The following is a 17,118-nucleotide window of genomic DNA, read 5'->3' as shown; positions in this document are numbered from 1 at the left end:
GAGAGAAAGAAAGAAAACCATCTCAGGAATGCAGAGAGAGTCGGAGGGAGCAAAAGGGATGCCACTGAGGCCAAAACTCATACAAAACAACAAAGCAGTAGCCTGCCTCTCATTAGAAGAGAGAAAGGAAAAGAAAAAAAAAAAACGAAAAGAGACACAGTTTTAAAATGGAGTGCAGAGCGGAAGACACAGAAGCTGTGGGAGAAGAAACCACAGATGTCGTAACTGGAGTCCCGGAAGGAGGAAACCAGAAAGGGAGAGAAGAAATATTTGAAGACATGGTTCAAGAAAACGTCTTTGAAAGAAAAGAAGCCTTGAGCCTGCGGAGTGAAGGAGCACGTCAGGGTACGCGGAGCGGATAACGCTGGAACTAGCTGGTCGCTATGCTTCAAGGATAAAGAAAAACTTCCTTTGGGCAGCCATGCAAGAAAAGGGAGACAAGCTGAAGAAAAACCCAAGCAGGTCTCAGATGTTTTTATAGCAACATTTAAAGCGAAAAGAAAGAAAGCAAGCAAGCAGAGAAATGCTTACAACATTCTCACGGAAAGAGGTTGTGAGCCACAATTTTACATCCATCCAAACTCTACATAGAGTGTAAAGGCTACCCACAAAATACCTCTGACATTAAAGACTAAGAAAACACCATGCTACGAGGGCTTCTTGGGGCAATTACCAGAGGATCTACTCCAGCCACGCAGTGTGTGCCCAGAAAAAGGAGGAGATGTTTCAAATTCTTTTTATGAAAAGAACGTAACCTTGACATTAATACCCACCAGATTGCGGTGGGAGCAGACACAGTGATGGCAACAATAAAAAAACTCTCACTCACGAATGCAGATGTAAAAACTCTAAATAAAATATATTAATGGCAAGATTTCATTCTTTTTTTATGGCTGAGTAATGTTAATTATACTTCAATGAAAATGTATTGGAATGAACTAACCCAGTAACATTTTCGAATCCATCATGACCAAGTATGTTACGTGAGGAGTATAGGAACAATTCAATTTGAGGAAATCTAATGAAATAATATAATTCAAGGGAAATGGAAAGATCATCTTCATTTTATGCTAAGGGGGCATCTGAAAAATTTCAATATCCGTTCCAATTAAAAAAAAAAGTACTCAGAGAAACAGGGGTAGATTCATACTAGCTTATCCACCATGGATACATAATAAAACATTTATCCTAGCTCAAAACCCAGCGTCATTCCTAATGGCAATCCCCTAGAGGTGTTTTCACTAGAATCAGCAACATGAAGACGATGCTTTATTATTATTTAATGTTGCACAGGGCGGGGGGGGGGGTTCTAGCCTATGCAAGGACACAAGAGACACCACCTAGAGTCTCACCAAAAGGATGATACATGGGCCGCATCAAGCCTTTGGATTCAGTTGCCAATTAAGCGAGGGTCACGCTGAACTGTGCTGTGGGGTTGCAATCAGCCCCAGATGCCCCAGATACCCCAGAACTTTCCACAGGTAAATTGCAAGAAAAAAACGGATGTAAGGGAAATGGCGAAATTGAACGCAACTTAAGAGACATAGCACGATTTTTTTAAAGTGGGCGAGACTGAACTGTAGTGTCCTAGGGATATGCACTGGGTGACCTGTTCAGGAATGACAAGAGGCGATGGCCACATAGCTCAGGAGAGTGGTCACTTTGTGCAGAGAGGGGGAAGTTGCGACGGGAAAGATGGCGATGGTTTCTGAGGCTGTTCCCATCCCAGGCGTAGTTTACAAGGGTGTCTGCCTTAAGACCACTCATTAAGCTAGACATCTCTCTTATGTGCTTTCCTGTACAGAAATTTTATTTTGCAATAAAAAGGTTCTAAAAGTGCTCAGCTCTGCACAGCATAAACCACCATAAAAATACCAAAAGACAAATTGCAACACTGTGTTGGCAACTTCGATCAGAGGCAAAGCACCGAAGACTTTCTTCAAATTAACAAGAAAAAAAAAAAAACCCCACCAGTTTATTGCAAAAACTGACAAAAGACACGAACACGGGGCCCCCAAATCTACAAAAGATCTATTTCTTTTCGCTTCACTTGTGGGGGTATCCATGATGGCGCTTGTCAGGATTTCTGGTTCCCCCTCTTTTCCGGCCCATGTGCCTTTGAGGTCATGTGACTGGCTCTGGCCAATGGCACGAAGCAGAAGGGAAACGTGTTAGTCGTAGGTAGAAGCATTTAAATGCCTGTGGAAGAGGGTCTGGCACTCCCCTCCCTCTCCCCTCCCTCCTGCCCAAGTGGTCCTGGGAGCGCGTTTACTCCCAAGAAACAGAAATGAACCCCTGCACGGAGAGCAGCTGCAGAGACATCACTCAGTTCCGCCAGGACTTCAAGTGGGCAAGACACAGACCATTTCTGTTCCAAGGCACTGAAACCCAGGGGCAGTTTGTTGCACAGTGTCACCTAGCCTATCTGAGTGTTACGGATGTCCTAGGCGTGCCCTGTGACAATTATTATCTCGGTCCAGACTAGGGAGAAAAATGCCACTGTTCCCAGCGGTGAGCCATCGACTGCATTACAAAGTGGCGAGGCTTCTAAATGCAGCTGATAAGATGAAAAAAATGACAGCCATTTTCGTAAAGCGGAATATCTTCGTATTTCAAAATGCTATGCTGCAGACAATACGTTTTGATGACCACACAATTTCATTTCCTTTGTGATCTCAACAAATGCACTCTATTATGAAAGAAATAACCGCCACTTTCTTTATTTCACTTATTTATTCAACAAATATTTATTGAGCGCCTACTCTGAGTCTGGCACTTTGCTGGGTGATATATCAGGGAATAAGGGAAGTAAAAATGCCTGCTGGCCTAGAGTTTACACTCTGGCGGGGAGACATGGACAGTAAACACACATAGTACATAAATAAAGGGCACAGCATGACACAAGGCGTTAAGGGCTGTGGAGTAAAAATAGAGCAGGATAAGAAAGATCGGGGATGCTGGGGGAGGTGATGGTATTTTAAATGAATGGACAAGAGAGAACTTACTGAGAAAGTGACCTTCAAGCAAACATCTGAAGGTGGAGAGATGCCGAGCCATACAGCTGTCAGGGGAAGGGTGCTCTAGGGAGATGAAGCAGTCTGTGCAAAGGCACTGGGGTATTAGAGGAACAATGAGGAGGCTGGAATGGAATGAATGATAATGGGTGAGTGAGAAACAAAAAAGGGTAGAGAGAGAGAGCAGTTGGAGGACCCTGCAATAACCCATCATACGGAAGCAGGGGAGGGGACGGAGGGGAGCTCAGATTCTGGGTTCATGCTTTCAAGGTGGAGGCTACAAGATGTCTTGACAGTTTGTGAAATGTGCAAGAGCGAGAAATCAAGACTGTCTCCCAGGTTGTAGCCTGAGCAGCTGGCAGGAAGGATGCAACCGACTCGGGCAAGGTCCTGAGTACAGTGGCCCGGGGAGGAACCCAGAGCTCGGTTTCTGGCACGTCAACCATGAGACGACTATTAATCACGGTGTCAGATCCCTGTACGAACTCCCGTGAACTAGGCGGTCTAAAACAACAGAGATTTCTTCTCTCGCAGTTCAGGGCACTAGTCCCAAATCCCACAGGGGGCTCCAGGGGAGACTCTGTTCCTGGCCTCTTCCAGCTTTGGGGTGATCGGTATTTCTGGGCTTCCGGTACCACACCGAACTCCCCCTCTATGGTTACGCTGCTTCCTCTCCGTCTGTGTGTCTTTCATAAGGGTGCTTGTCATTGGATTTAGGGCCCGTTGAGATAATTCAGGCTGCTCTCGTCACAAAGTCCCTCAGTTACATCAACAAAGACCCCTCCCCCCAACCCACCTTTTTTTTTTTCTAAATAAGGTCACAGTCACAGATTTGAGAGATTAGGATGTGGACATATCTTTGGGGCCCCCATTCAGCCCCCGCCATGTGTCTTCAGTGGTTTAGGGAGGGTCTTTCCGTGGGGAGACTATATGGGGATTGTGCAAAGCTCTCGACATAATGGTTTAGGTTTGGTGGGCACAATAAGGCAAGGATCTAGAAGGAGATTTGAAAAGTACACAGTTGTCTGCCAAGGAAATGCTTTGACCAGTGGAGCAATCTCGAGACCCAGAAGGCTTGTTTTGGGAACTCTACGGTTCAGATAGATTGATTCTGAAGACGTTCCTGAAGCAAAGAATGAAGTCCTTTACTGCCTTACAGCTGTAGGTGCCTGAGCGAGGATGCCCAGTTCTCAGCTCCGGTAATTAAGCTGATGCTTAGGAAAGCTGGACTCGGAGCTCCAAGGGGCAAGATGAATATCCTGACCTCCCTCCCTCCTCTGGCCCAGACGCTTGGAGCGGATGCATGTTACGGGCAAAGGAGAAAGCGGACCACAGAGAGCCTCTGCTGGGTCCACTGCCGGAGCCCTGGGTCAGTGCTGCTTCTCCACGGGCCCACGCGTCCCCCGGGGGGCACGGGCCCTGTGGCAGGGGACAACGGCACCACCTTTCCACCCAGAGCCGTCGTCCAAGCGGAGACACCAAGTCCCGTCACGTGGTTAGATACCACGTGATCATGTCTTCAGAGCTGGGTGAGGTCTTCAGGTCATTTGCTGTAACTCCTGCATTTTAGGTGGGGAGCCCCACAGGCAACGGTTAAGAATCTCACTGCGCTTCTCCAGGGCCCTGATGAGAAGGCTGGCTTTCGGATCCCAACTCCCGTGCTCTGCGTGACATCTTTGCCCTGGCTACCTGCAGACCCAAGGAACGGATGCTCAGAGCGCAGCAGCATCTCGGGTTAGGGGTTTTTGTGACTAGCGACAGAAACGGAAACTAGTTAATTAAAGCCGAGAAGGAATTTATTAAAAGGATCAGGGCGCTCACAGACCTCCAGGAGGTCTCCGAGTCGGGCGTGGAGGCCGCTTTGCTGTGAGCAGTGTCCCAGTTCACACTGGCTGGAAGACGCTGCGGCCCCCACCCCGGGGCACTGACAGATCTGTCCACCCCCCTGGCCTCTCCGGTCCCTAACACTGGGGCTCTGGACACTGGACACAGGGGCTCTGCCGCGGCCACTCCTGGCGGACCGGTCCCGTGAGGTCTCTGCTCCTTTGCCTACTGGCTCTGAATCCAAGCTAGAGCCACGAGCCCCCGTCTGGCTGGTTGGGAGGCGTGAGGGTGAGAAGCCGGCACTTCCGGCCTGTCTGGCGGGAGGTCTAGGGGCAGATTTCCGAGTCCCCAAACACAGAAGGGGCCCAGGGGCACGACGGCCACAGTTAACAGCAATGGTCACAGCAAGAAGCTGGGGTGTGCCCACTTGAGACAGTAACAAAATAATCCTACCTTCCTAAAATGCAATTTGGGTCACGTCAACTTTCAGCGCATCCTATCTAGTGGCCAAACAGTCCGGTCACCTGCTCAGGGCTCGGCGGTCAGCTCCGGGCTGTCTGACCAGGCTAGCTCTCAGCACAGCCCCCCACCCTGTCTCTGCTTGCCTACCACAGGCCACTTACTCGCCCCACCTCACCCACTGGGTTTCTTTCTTTCTTTTTTTTTTTTTTAGGTAAAACGCACTAGTCTGAAGTGATATGATTTGATGGGTGCTGACAAGTACACACACCTGTGAAAGCCAGCCCTCTATCAAGATCTAGACTTTTCTATCACCTGGCTCATTCCCTCGTGCCCCCTCCCTGGTCAATCCCTGGAAACAACTATTGATTTGCTTTCTGTCACTACAGATTTGCGTGTTCTAGAACTCCACGTCCATGGAATAAAACAGTACATCCTTTTATCGTGTCCAGCTTCTTTCTCTTATCAAGATGCTTGTAAGCATCATTCAGGCCACCGTGTGTGTGAGCAGTTAGCCTAGGGTTTCTGCCCAGTGTGACAGGATGCAGTGGCCCATGGCAGATCGCAGAGAAGCTGTGACCTCTGCCGTTTTCATTTGAATGAGGATGGTTCCGATCCCTGAGACCAGCTGAGAAAGGAGGAAAGGGGGTCGGGTGGGTTCAGAACCACCTTTCCCAAGCGCCACAGGCAGGCCCTCTCGTGTCTCCTTAGACACTGACGCTTTTAGGTGAGTTTTCGTTTGGGGATGAAAAGAAGTTTCTTGTCTAAACGTCATCTGGGAGAGCGTGGGCTGGTAACCTAGGTGAGCTCACCGGCATCTGTTCTGAGAACTGAGCGCACCTCCAGATAGAAACCACCTTCAGTCGAGCGAGGTGGAGATTTTTAAAGTCAGCGAACAAACATTTGGCTGCCCCGCGTGGGCAAAGCACGTGCACGACTCCGTGGAAGATTCCCGAAACCTCTAGACTGTACCTGCAGTGGTCCACAGCCTCACTGGCGAGAGGAGCCACAACACTTGTCAGGAGCCCTTGCTGCGTTTCCACCGTGAGCTACACTCGGTCCCGTTCAGAGCGCGCAGGCCTCGCAGAAAGCCTAGGCCCCTGACAGGCCGTGGCTGAGCTCTGAAATAGAAGGAAAAGACGAGAGGGGGTGACACGTGCCGTATGCTCACCGTAGGGTTGTTGGCGACACATTTTTGTATTTCTGCACAGGTGCAGCTTTTTGGGCACACGCTCCTGAAACGGGATCCTGGATGAGGACCAAGTTGGGGAGTTAACTGCAGAGGGAGAGAATTCCGGAGAGATTCGCCGAATGCTGCGGGAGGAGGAGGGGCGCAGTCCTGGGACGCCGGGCTTCCCTGGCCCCCAGAGAGGCTGATTTACACCCAGAGGGTTGGGGCGAAGACGCCCTCGGAGCCCCTCCCAGGCCACTAACTCACTACAGCTTTCTGTGTTGGCCACATCCCGCTTCTAGGTGCCAATTTACATAAGGGCACAAAACAGAGCCTATGGGTTAAGGACACAGAACAGAGGCGACCTGTCCCACGCGACAGCCCCGCGGTCCTGCGTCCTGGCCGTGGGGTGGGTGGGGCTCCACACCACACGAAGTCACCCGAGACCCAGGTCCCTTCCCTCCTGCGCTCTCTCACCCCCTAGACTCCTGTCCACACGGAACACAGTGGAAGCGGCATTGCTCCCGCATCTGCTTCCCAGCCTCCGAACAGAACGGAAAAGGGCAGACGTCTGAAACAAGCCGCCCGCGCTTACGCCTGACGCTGCTCACTTCTCTTCTCACACCCCATTGGCCCCTAATAGTCACATGACTACAAGGGGCTGAAAAGGAGGCTGGGAGAGTCCTTCTGCTTACCTCCCATTGGCCCCTAATAGTCACATGACCACATGTGCTGGGGGTGGGGGGAGGTTGGGAGCGACCTTTCTGCTCACAACCCTCTAATTGGCCTCTAGTAGTCACATGGCCACATGAAGCTGAAAGGGAGGCTGGGAGATGTAGTCTCCAGGTTGGCGGCCCTGTGCCTGGCTGAAAACTCCATTGACATGGAAAAGGAGAGGGAGAATTTGGGAACACGCTCAGCCCTAAGTCCTTGAGGGATGGCAGAATTAATTCGTCAACCTGGGTGGGTTTTCCTTCTCCCCTGCCAGGGTTAGGCTATAAACACAGCTCCTTTTTTTACAGCCCGGCCTCCCCTGCATCTCTGGACCGGATGAGGAGCCGGCAGGTGCGGCCGCCGGGTTTCGGGGCGAACCCCTCATCCTGGGACGTGCAGGTTACCCGGTGTGCTCCTCGGCTGCCAGCGGCCTTCCCGCATTCCTCCATTCCCCATCCCGCACGGTTCTGCTCCCTCCTGCCCGGTTGTCAGTCCGTACACGTCCTTTGAAGTCTGTGGGCTGTATCTATTTTCTGGTTTTCCCGAAAATGGAGTTTATGGGGTTTTTAAGTCCTCCTTGTTCTTTATGCATGATTTCCAGGAGGAGACGTAGAAAAATGGTCTTATGTGGCCACGTTCATTCCGAAAGGCAATGGACTAGTTTAACGAGTCACTTTATTCTGGTTAGGAGTCAAGGACTTAGCCTCTCTGGAGACGGTGTTAAAAGGGATTTCTCTGTGGGGCGAAGAGACTGCGGCAAGTAGCAATTTAGGCTGGCGACAGAAAATCGGCTTGATTAACGACGACAAGATCAGACAAGGAGGGGAGAATGCATCTGAGTTAGGGTGGAAAGCGGAACAACCTTGATAACATTGCTCTGGGCAAGATGTGAGCTGGTTTTCCAGCTCGGAAATTGGTCCAGATGTGCCTCGGGTAGGATCATAGGTAATGATCCCACAAAAAAAGTAAGAAACTACAGGAAGAGAATGTGTAAATGCCACTGAGTAAATGCAGAGAGATGTCCGTGGGCCCCGGCATCCTGCGTTGGGGGAAGGAACCAGCTTGTAGAGTTACCGAGAGCAGAAGTCAGGGAAATGTGCTGTGCGGGCCACACTGACTGCGTCCTGTGTCCCCGACCCATTCCGGCGCCACGTGACTGTACTTTGCAGCACATTTTCTCCACAGCATCCGGATTTTCCTTCTGAAGCAGAGTGCTGGTCTCAGAGCCAGAACCATGAACGCTTCTGTTCCCATAATGAAAACCACCACCAGGTTAACTCTAGACATTTTGCGATGGATTTGGATAGATAAAAGCAGCATGGCTTTCTTCCCGGAACGTCTCTGTTCAGGACATCCTCGGGAAGCCAGGTGCCCTGCGGGATGCTGGGGACATGGTGTTGCACTTTACAGGTAAGTAACTGAAGCTCAGAGGCCTCACGTGTCTTGCTCAAAGTCACTAGGATATGCAAGCGGTCAGGTGGCTTGGGTGGATACCACTAACTTGTCTGTAAAAATCCTCATGCCTTTCTTCCTTGCTAACAGGAACCCGGGTGTAAGGCTGCAATGCACCTAGCCCCAGATGATGACTTATGATGCAGACAATCATGACAAAGCTGTTTCCCAGTTCCTCAGTCCCTTCTGCAGCTAGGGGGAGCCATGTGATCCAGTTTTGGCCCATGAAACCTAAGGAAAACACTGCTACGTGTGGCTCTGAAAAGCTTTTTGGTAAAAAAAAAAAAAAAAAAAAAAGAAAGAAAGAAAAAAAAAGATGTGGCTCACATGACTTTTCGCACTTCCTTCCTCTCACTGCCTTGTTAGCAGATGTGATATCTGGTGCTGCTGCAGCCATCTTGTGACCATGAGTGGGGGAAAAAAAGAAAGAAAGAGAAAGAAGGAAAATCCTGAGTCTCAGGCTTAACATGGCCTGGGTCCCTTATGGTATTATTAAAACAGGTAAAGCAATGCCAACAGCTGCCTACCTCCAGATTTCTATGAGAAAAATAAGCCTCTCTTTTATTTATTTAAAGTGTCTTTATTTATTTATTTATTTATTTATTTATTTATTTATTTATTTATTTATTTAGAGACAGACAGAACGAGCCATCAGGGGAGAGGCAGAGAGAGAAGGAGAGAGAGAATCCCAAGGAGGCTCTGCACTGTCAGTGCAGAGCCTGACGTGGGGCTTGAACTCACCAACCATGAGATCGTGACCTGAGCTGGAGTTGGAAGCTCAACCCACTGAGCCACACAGGTGTCTCAAGCCTCTTTTAAAAACCCACGTTGTTCAAGCTGTCTCTTGATTGTAGGCAAATGCAAAATTAGAATGTCTTCAGAGCTGTCTGAGCCTAAAGTCCTGTGGTTTCCACTCTACCGTGGAGGCTGCTTGGCCAAAGACGCATAAGCAGGTTCTCAGACTCCCAGCGAGTCTGGCAAAAAAGTCACGCCACAGGGTCAGGCTGAAGGAGTCACGAGGCTGAGTCTCACCTTGCTGGATGCCAGTCACCCCGGTCCTTTTTGCCCAAGGCCTCACTCAGCCCTAAGCGGAGCCCGCCCACACGCGAGGTCTGCAGCGTGTGCGAGGGCGGGGCAGGTAGCTTTGCCGGCTGAGGACCAAGGGCACTGAGGCAGGGAATCGGTGGCGGGTCTCGTCCTAGAGGAGCGTTTGGAGTCTCCACCCCAGGCAGCCCTGGGTAGGCCAGCCTGCTGTTAACGCAGCACCGGCCCTTCCCGGATCCTTTGAAGCGACTGGCAAATTGCTGTTTTTCTATGGAGAAATATAGTTTCCGTTTTTTGCAAAACAAATTACCCTAAAACTTAGGGGCGTGCAACGATACTTCTTTTATTTTTCTCATGATTTCGGGGACAAGAAGGTGAGGAGGGTTTCAGGCAGTTCTCAGTTGGGCCACTCATGCTGTGGCCGCCAGATGGTGGTTGACATTCAGCTGTATGAGGACCTGGCGGGACGGGCATCCGGGATGGCACGTCCAATGGCCTCCCTCCTCAGGCTGGCGGTTAATGCGGCTGGTGGCGGAGCGCCTGTGGTGGCCTCTCCAACAAGGTAGTCTCAAAGCTGCTATATTTCTTTTATTTAAAAAATTTTTTAATGTTTATTTATTTTTGAGAGAGAGAGATGGAGCGCTAGCGGGGGAGGGCAGAGAGAGACGGAGACAAAGAATCCGAAACAGGCTGCAGGCTCCAGGCTCCGAGCTGTCAGCACACAGCCTGAAGCAGAGCTCGGACACATGAACCGTGAGATCATGACCTGAGCCAAAGTCGGATGCTTAACCGACTGAGCCACCCAGGCGCCCCTCAAAGCTGCTGTATTTCTAACATTGTGTCTGGTTTCCTCCAGATGCCTCCAGAGCAAGCATCCAAAGAGAGAGGGCTATTTCTGACCTGACCTTGGAAGTCATACAGCATCACTTTTCAATTCACCCTGCTGGGTCACGAGCAACTCACTGAGGTCAGCTTTGCTGTGGCAGGAGGGACATAGCAGCAAAGAATTCTGTGGATGAGTTTTTAAAACCAAACACAATCATCTGGAAGGAAATTCTTTCTGCTGGGGAACCATCTAGAAGGGAAATGCGCTGTTAGCCAAGAACACGGTACTGAAGGCAGAGATGTCCCTACACTGTAGGCCATTTTTATAATTGTTCTGTTATTTTTTTTATTTTTTCAACTTAGTTATTTTTAACTTAAAAAATTTTTAATTTTTTATTGATGTGGACTTTGTTTTTTTTTGAGCATCCATTGCCTCTTTCTGATAGAAAATCATATGTGTTAATTGTGGAAGCTCTGGAAAGCAGAAAGTTAAAATCATGCCGCACGTAATCTCATCAGAATTTGAACCACTGGTGACGTTCTGACAAGTTTCCTTTCAGCACTGTCGTCCCCAGGATGATCTCAGATCACATGTAGTTCTATGCAGGCAATGAAACGGGATGGTGACTAGAACAGGCCTGGGGACTGGGGAGTCACTGCCTTCGATGTTGTCAGGGAGGCCTCTCAAAGGGGGTTTCCACTGAGACCAAAATGAGGGGCGACTCGGTGGCTCAGTCACTTAAGCATCTGAGTCTTGATTTTGGCTCAGGTCACGATCTCACGGTTCGTGAGTTCGAGCCCCGCTTCGGGCTCTGTGCTGACAGCTCGGAGCCTGGAGCCTGCTTCGGATTCTGTGTCTCCCTCTCTCTCTCTCTGCCCCTCCCCTGCCCAGGCTCTGTCTCTCTCTCTTAAAAATAAACATTAAAAAAAAAAATGACAAAAAGACTTGGGCAAAGAACAGCCAGTGTAAAGGCCCTGAGGTAGCAGAAGATCTGGAAGGTCTGTGGATGAGAAGGGGGTCCGGTGAGCTTGGAGGGCACTGCATTTCGGCAGGAGGCATAAAGCAGGGTAGGTGTCGTCAAAGACTGGGCTGCGCAGGGCTTGTCTGCTTTGGTAAGGAGGGTGGATTTTATCCTAAGCGTGATGGGGAATTTTAAGCAGAGTGGAGAAAGGGTCCAATTTAAAAACAATCTCTCTGCGTCTGATAGTTTGCTGGGGCCACCATAACAGAACGCCACAAATGATGTGGCCTGAATAACAGAAATGGGTTGTCTCACCATTCTGGAGGCCACACGTCCGAGGTCAAGGCGCCTGTGTGGTGGGTTCCTTCTGAGGCTGAGAGGGAGGGTCCGCCGCAGGCCTCTCCAGCTCTGCTTCTGACGGGGCTCCAGCAGCGTGTGGCCCTCCTTGGCTTGTAGGGGCATCGCCCCCATCTCTGCCTTCATATTGATGTGGCCTTTGCTCGTGTGATGTCTGGGTCCAAAGTTCTCTTTTTTACGAGGATGCCGGTTGTATTGGATTCGATCCCGTCCCGATGACCCCATCTTTAGCCGATCCCCTGCAAAGACCCTATTTCTGAATCAGGTCACATCACAAGTACCGGGGGTCAGGGCTTCAGCATCTTTTGGGGGCTAGGCGGCACAATTCAACCCATAAAATCGGTGTTGTGTGGGTAGATGAGTTTGGGAGCGAGGGTGCAAGGCAGAAGTCTGACCTCATTTCCTGAGCTTTGTTCTCTATTCTCCAGTGGTCAGAGGCCAGAGGCAGGCAGAGTCCCTGTGCTGGGCTGACCGTGTCCCCGCCGGCGGCCTACCCCTGGCCCGCGGCTGTGAGGCTCCTGTGAAGAAATCAGGCTCGTGAAGGTCACCAGGGCCAGGCCGAGCAGGCCCCCCAGGACTCAGGGTCCAGGCTTCTTACCAGCATGAGCCTCGTTTTGGCCCCGCTGTGGCGAGGCCGCTCCATTCTCTCCTGTCCCATGACTTTCGTGGGACAGGGTGACAGACACCTTGCTGGCAGGTCTGCTTTGTCTGATATGTTCTGTATCTTTGTCGTTATCATGGGCCTAGACCCGGTAGCCTGATCCCAGGTCTGATTAGAAGAAAGCTCTTTCTGCTTATACTTAAAATTCAACACGGTAACTCTGAGAAAGGAAATATTTAAGATCCCGACGTCTTGAGTTGAGATAGTAAATCCATGGGGCTTAGCAGGCGCTTGAGGGATGGGACTCATATGGGCTGAACTGCACATTAAGCCACATTTTACAGTCCTGACGGCCGGTATCTAAGAAGGGCTTGCGTCTGTAAGTGGTACCTTGGAAAAGGAAGGGGTAATTAAGGCCAAATGAGGTCCTGAGGGTGGGCCCTAATCCAGTCTGACTGGGGTCCTTCTAAGAAGAGGAGATCAGGACACAGACGCACGCGGAGGGACAACCACGTGAAGCCACGGGGAGAAGATGGTCATCTACACGCCAAGGAGATTGGCCTCGGAAGGAACCAGCCCTTTGGAGCCTTGATCTTGGACCTCCAGCCTCTGGAAGTGTAAGGAAATAAATTTGTGTTGTTCAAGCCCCCCAGTGTACGTGCTTTTTTTTATGGGGACCCCAGCACACTGATACGGGGACACAGGATGGAGATGTGTTGATAGGGAAGGTGAACAGAGGTTTAGAGTATGAGGACTGTCCCTTCATCCAGGGATTCCACTTTTACAAGTTTGCCAGCTCCTTTAAATTTATTTGTGACCCTGAGATGAACACCCATGGCGCTTTCGTGGTCATTCACAGACCTGTGCACGGTGGTGACAGATCTGAGTCACCCAGTGGGCATGTTCCCAGCTACGATGGAGACAGGCCACCCTCTGCCTTCTTGTTTCAGCTCATACCTTTGACTTTCATGCCTTTGGCTGGTGACTCCACTGTTTAAAACGTCCCCAAGCTGAAGCCAGGAGTCCACGAGTCCAGCGGTGATGATTCCACGATATATACGGGTGAGGTAGGCTGACCTTAAGCAGAAACGCATGTACGCAAGGTTATATATTGATCTGTTCACAAAAACCTTGTGACCAGAGGCTCCCTCGGGAAGAGTGTATTTCCCCCGGGAGCGATGGTTCTGCACTGGAGATTCAGCTTTAGCAGTGGCTTCATAGAACACTTTACGGAAGGGACGTATCTTGGCTGCTCGTGCGTGAGCGAGGCGCTTTGTGTTCACGTGCGGACGTCATCCACCCATCCGTTTCCATTGTTTCTGTCAGCAGAGATGATAACTGAGTGTTCTTTCCACATGGGTTGGTCCCGATATCAGCATTTTTGAGTCACCTACCGGCCTTCATATTTAAAAAAGTTTTTTTTTTAATGTTTATTCAATTTTTGGGGGGAGGGGACAAGTGAGGGAGGGGGAGAGAGAGGGAGACACAGAATCCGAAGCGGGCTCCAGGCCCCGAGCTGTCAACACAGAGCCCGACGTGGGGCTCGAACCCACAAACTGTGAGATCATGACCTGAGCCAAAGTCAGACGCTCAACCGACTGAGCCACCCAGGTGCCCGTTGGCCTTAATTTTATATCAATGAGCGTTAGGAGCGAATACGGTTTGTGCTAGGATAGAGGCTAGAATGTCTTCATGTGCACTTGGCCACGAGCCCAAGTGCCATATGGTGGGTTTGTGGAATTAACACCTTCAGTTCTAGTAAGGTGGGGGCACTGGCATCTATTCACATTCTAAATTGGACAACAGGGGTACCTGGGAGGCTTAGTTGGTTAAGCATCTGACTTCAGGTCAGGTCACGATCTAGCAGTTTGTGGGTTTTGAGCCCCGCGTCGGGCTCTGTGCTGACAGCTCGGAGCCTGGAACCTGCTGCAGATTCTGTGTCTCCCTCTCTCTCTGCCCCTCCCCTGCTCGTGCTCGGTCTCTCGCTGTCTCTCGAAAACAAACATTAAAAAAAAAAAAAGTAAATTGGAGAACAAATTCGTTTCTCTTTGAGAAAAGGTTTTCTTGGTTTTATTTTATTTTTTTTAGTTCTTAGCTTGAACTTTGGTTTTACTTTTGATCACCTGGGGGCAGAGCTCTCTTTCCATAAGATGAACCATAGAAATTTCCCAGAAGGTACACGAGAGAAATTTAGCAGATTTCTAGAAGGGAGGACTATTTTAAAATAAGGGGTTGAGAGTGCATTTCACTGGAAAGGGAAGGAGAATAAAGTCCTTTTATCCCTACATTAACTCTGGATTCTGAAGTCTGAAAAGAAAGTACCGCCAGGGTCTCCCCCTTTCTCCCGGATAAAGGACCCAGAGCCACGTGACTATTGATTACAGACCTTGGAAAGGCGGAGAGGGAGCTGAAAGTTAAAATGAAGGGCCATCAAATAAGGAGAAATACATTTTTCCTCTATTGAGATATGCTCTATATTTTAGCCCAGCGCCCATTGGGAGATATAATTAACGTTGGGCAGGCGGACAAGACAAATCACAGCAAACTGATTCAGCAGAAATCATATCGGAGCTGGTTACTGACCTCAGCAGGGGAGAGAAAAAGCAATCAAGGAGGCTCCTAGCTGCCAGTAAATGAAATGCACGCCGCCCCTCCCCCCCGGCAGCGCAGCCCTCTACTTGGGATGAACGATTGGTAATCTGCACGCAATAAAATAAGAACGGCACATAAACAATACTCAGTGTCTTAAAAAATGGAACCATTAGTGTTACTGCATATGCAGCCCATCCTTTCCCTCCTGCAACGTGTGAAAGATTCCTTCGCCAGGGCCAATTAGGATCTTCCACCCCGTGTGCGAGAAGGCCACTTATTATGGGTGACAACATAATGCTGAGAAGATGCTTAGAAATAAAATCCAAGCCGTAATCATTTGCCTGAGTAAGAGTCCCCGGCTTTGGCGGCCTCCTGTATTTGCTAAAAATTCTCCTTTCCACAAAGGTTAGGTCTCTGTTTACTATTTATTACTGTGCGTGTGTGGGGGGGGGTGTGGGGGGACGGATGGGAAACTTGGTCCACAACTTGGGTGTGCCAGCAATGGTTTACGTCTTCCGTGTCTTTAAATCTGCGTAATTTTATCTCTGCTTGGCCGGTGGGAATACAAGAGGCATTTTTATGACGCCCTCCCTCTGAAGCTTCTTCTATAGACTGAGCCTCGCCTTTGGAGTTCCAGGCAGGGCAGAGGCGGCTGAGAGGGTGCTTGGGGTCATGGATGGGTGAACGCAGGGACCCCATCGCCAGCCCCCACGGACCCTGCAAATCTGAAGCTTTACTGCTGCCTCGGAGCTAGGTCTGGGGTCCTGGAATCTCTGGTGAAGCCGGGAGTCCAGACTGAATCCACATCCCTGGGGACGGCTGTCTCTGAGGTCTGGGCACAGTTTGGCAGAGGTCCCCGTCTGTCCTGTGGCCTGTGCTCCACACACCCAGGAGATACTCCTTTTTTATCTAAGAGAAACTCTCTGCCTCCACATTTCCCTCAGGAGCTCACTTCTCTCTTCAAACTTCTCTTTCCAGCAAAAAGGGTGGATTCATACTAATCCACGTTTCTCTTCTCCTTTTGGTTTCTAAGACCCCATTCAGGTCCCGGTTCTGGGTAAGAACCTGTGTTTTCCCCTGTATCCAATGACCCTGATTTAAAGCATTACCAGTGGCGATGCCAGCGGCTGCCATGTTTTCCCTCCAGCCTGGCTTTAATGCAGCTGGAAACCCAGATGTGAGCCGTGGGGCACAGCCAGTAAGTGCTCAGGGGAAGCTTCTAGCCCTGGCTCAAAGTTGGAAAAAGGGAATCCTAGTACCCAGAAAGCACAGCAGTGCCCTGGGCTTCCTTTTCTTCCTTCCCTCTCCATTCCCCCATTGTCTCATCTCCCAGCCCCCGGACGGTCCCAGAGACAGTGGCTGGCGAAGGGGCCAGTGGGAGCCCAAACTCAGAGAGGGGCGCTTCCTTCTGTGTTCAGTGGAGCTGGGACCCTCAAAAGGGCGCCAACCCTGGGGACTTTTCTCTCCCTGTCCCTCCTCCACGTGGGCCCAGGTGCAGTCCTGATCGCACAGGTGGCCAGCAGACCGCAGTGACCGGGGCCGTGAGCCTTGGCCAGAGGACCATGAAGGGGAGCCTCAGAGATGTGGAGACGTTGTACACTTAAGGTTGAAACGATCCTAAATACAGTTCCCAACAACAGTTGAATTACATGAGGGATTAATGGCGGGAGACAATTTGGGAAACTCAGAGAGACACAGAACCAAAAAACAAACTCCTAAGTAACCCATGGGTGAACGAAGAAATCACACAATTAAAAAGTATTTTAGCACGAACGAAAAAAAAATGCAACATACCAAGATTTACAGAATGCAGGCAAAGACTGCTTAAGGGAAATTTATAGGAGTTACACAAAACAAAACAAAACACAAAGAGGGAGGGATGGTTCAAACCAATCACCAGCCTTTCCACCTTAAGACACAAGAAAAAGAAAAGCAAGCAAAACCCAAAGCAAGTAGAAAGAAGGAAGTCTTAAAGATTACAGCAGGAATATGATAAAATAGAGACTAGAAAATCAGTGTAGAATAATATCAACAGAACAAAAATGGGTTCTTGAAAAGACCAACAAAATTGACAAACTGACCAAGAGAAAAAACCAGAAGAGT

General features: G+C 49.9%; 1 long non-coding RNA gene across 3 annotated transcripts in view; it reads right to left on the bottom strand.

The window, feature by feature from the left end:
- Positions 1 to 7,065, bottom strand: part of LOC107179538 — a 68,661-nt gene extending 61,596 nt beyond the window's left edge. For all 3 annotated transcript variants that reach the window (XR_006212666.1, XR_006212667.1, XR_001510181.2), the window contains exons 1-2: positions 6,946 to 7,065; positions 6,270 to 6,418 (exon numbers count right to left, since the gene is read on the bottom strand). This is a non-coding gene — a long non-coding RNA (uncharacterized LOC107179538). The remainder of the gene's footprint in view (positions 1 to 6,269; positions 6,419 to 6,945) is intronic.
- Positions 7,066 to 17,118: the final 10,053 nt, after the last annotated feature.

The sequence above is a fragment of the Panthera tigris genome, chromosome E3, assembly GCF_018350195.1.
Source record: "Panthera tigris isolate Pti1 chromosome E3, P.tigris_Pti1_mat1.1, whole genome shotgun sequence".
Lineage (NCBI taxonomy): Eukaryota > Metazoa > Chordata > Mammalia > Carnivora > Felidae > Panthera > Panthera tigris.
Note: the sequence above shows the minus strand (reverse complement) of the source record. Positions and strands in the feature narration are given on the sequence as shown.